The sequence below is a fragment of the Phoenix dactylifera genome, chromosome 5 (assembly GCF_051530095.1).
Source record: "Phoenix dactylifera cultivar Ajwa chromosome 5, Ajwa_hap1_PhDact_Kaust_v1.1, whole genome shotgun sequence".
NCBI classification, from domain to species: domain Eukaryota; kingdom Viridiplantae; phylum Streptophyta; class Magnoliopsida; order Arecales; family Arecaceae; genus Phoenix; species Phoenix dactylifera.
The window spans coordinates 10,536,730-10,539,356 of NC_143194.1; the positions used below are offsets into that span (position 1 = coordinate 10,536,730).

A 2,627-nucleotide genomic window follows, 5' to 3' on the forward strand; every position below is an offset into this window, starting at 1 on the left:
CTAACTATTATTATTTCGCAATAGCAATAATTTTAAACCATTAGGCACCTATTTACTTGCATTCGGTATGCACTTTTCACTTGCCGGCATACACTTAGCTCCATTTGGCACACACCTATCTTCTCTACACACATCATTAATTCTTGCTAGCACATGCTTACAAACACCCGGCGCACATATAATTTCATTTGGTATTTAAGGAAATACATACACCTAGTTGGATAACTCTTTTGTTTTAGTTACCTTCATCTAGCCATAGGAAACCTCATCCAATGGAAAGCATAGAGAAACGCATGAGATTGGTTGAGAGGTGTTTAAGAACACATGGCTTTAGTTTACAAGACCCTGAAACTGTTGGGGATGACAAAGAGGGGGAAGATCACCGGTTGGTCCTGATAGATAAGAGGTTGTCCAGAGTAAGGGTCTCTTGTCGGATGACCAACGAAGTGAGCATGCGACCGGTTCTACTGTGGTAATCAAAGTTTGATGAATTATTAACTCAGTCTTCTTGTCGAACTTGTATTTTTGTATGAATTTAATACCACACATTCTCAGGTGAGGGAAGAGCATACTGCAGTTGGTGAAGCTCTGGACCAAGCTGCAGCGGAATTAGAGGATTTGCAACATAGTGCAGAAATGGTGGAGGTTTGTAATTATTTTCTTCCGGCATTATTTGATTGTAGATTTGTAGTGTATATCGTTATTACATAAAATGCATATTCCTATCAGGTTATTTGGCCCACTGATGTCCAAGGCAAAAAGTTCCTTCGAGATGCCACAGTTTTTGATGAGGCTATGGATCAAGGTGAAGCGGAAGAAGAGGATATGCACCATAGTGCAGATGACTTGGAGGTAGAGTAACTTTTGCATCGTAAGGCAATGGAGAAAGCAAAAGCCATATCCCAATTTCCGAGGACTTATAAAAGGGCACAGAAAAAACAGAAAGTCAACAAATTGGATGATTCGCCCGATTACTCAAGTAGGTTTCTGATGCCTATAAGTACTGCACTTATGGAGCTCCATAGGTCTACTCCAATTGATAAAGAAACTCTCCCTCCTGGAGAGGTATAGCATTCTTTTCATTTTCCCTAATATTTTGTATCCATATATCAGCTGCTAATTCAATATCCCATGTCTTTGCTAACTTATATTGTTGTCTTCACATTTAATTGTTCTTAGCATTTAGTACAATCCTCTAACATAATTGATGTTGAGAGATCGGCGTCGCCTGAAAGGTCAATAAAAGTGGCACCAAAACTTACGTATCATGGGAAGGGGGGAGGTATACTCCCTCTTTACTATGAAGAAGCTATTGATTTCTTTCTACAAGGAAACAACTTCGAGTAAGTTTCCTTTATTAACGGTGCAATTTCACATTTCTCACAAATAAAGTACCTTAGACATGTCAATGAAATACGTAGGCACACAATTTGGGAAGATGCAGATAATTTGAGACCATCATGCACTGGTGATGCCATAGTCCAGCTCCTTCATGATGGGCCACTACGCAGTGATGTACGTAAATTAGTGACGTACCTCAGTTTAATCTATATCATTTGCTTATTTAACATTTTTTCTGAAGTACAGGTCATGAACGTGTATTTTTCTGTGATGGAGCTATTCCATCGAGAGTATGTTGAGCCCGTTGATAATCCAAGTATTTACCTGCGTTGTGAGATACAGGTTCTTTACATCAACATTTTAAATTAGAGAAACTACGTATTGAAAAAATTTAATTGTGTGCCATTATAAATTTTATAGGCTGCTGTAGTTCAACATCTTTCAAATGTTCGTGATGTGACAGCTGATGTTACCAGAAAAATTTTAGATTCTTTGCAGCCTAGTATTCGGAAGTGGTTAGGGCAAATTCAACTTTTCGATCTCGAACAGTGTAGATATTTATTTATTCCAATGAATACGGGATGGCATTGGTATCTAATTGCTCTGGATTCGACATAAATACGGATAATCTCCGACCGTCTTCTGCATTTCTATGCAATACTTTCTCTGCATCTGGGCATAGATTTGTTTGAATATTGTAACCTCGATTACGCCATTCATGCATCAATGTCATTATTTGAAGCCTGATATGGTTAACCAACTGAGGCACGGGAAGATGGCGAGCCCCCAAGATCCAACTGTTGAAACACTCTGTCACGTTAGATGTCATAATACCCCATCGTGGACCTGGAAATACTGCATTTGCCCAATGCTTTGGATTTGCATGCAGGAGAAAAGTTCTACTCCTTGGAGCATCTAATGTAAGCTTGCTAATTAATTTGTGGAAAACATTCAGCCTTGGAGTATAGGCAGCAGCATTTAATAAATCGAGCAGCCTCTTTCTCTCACTTGCACAATAATGGACAAGCACCTGCATTAACAATAATAAAAGGATGAGATCATCAACATCCTAAATTAGTTAGATATATTGTATGCTGAAAAATTAAAAATATGACTATACATACCTGATTCTTGAAGTTGTCTTTCACATGACGAAAACAATATGAGTGGTAACTACCAGAAAAGTACTTCGGCACTGATTTAATAATTTCTTGATGTCTATCCATCATAAATGTGATTTGCTCACTTCGCCACTCAATGCAACTATAAATTGCATCTTTCAAATT

The 2,627-nt window shown here is 38.2% G+C and overlaps 1 long non-coding RNA gene across 1 annotated transcript; it reads left to right on the plus strand.

The window, feature by feature from the left end:
• The first annotated feature begins 417 nt into the window (after nucleotides 1-417).
• LOC149753453 (uncharacterized) lies at nucleotides 418-1,267 on the plus strand. The gene is made up of 3 exons (XR_016395567.1): nucleotides 418-472; nucleotides 556-645; nucleotides 730-1,267. It is a non-coding gene; the product is annotated as an uncharacterized LOC149753453 (long non-coding RNA).
• The last annotated feature ends 1,360 nt before the right edge of the window (nucleotides 1,268-2,627 follow it).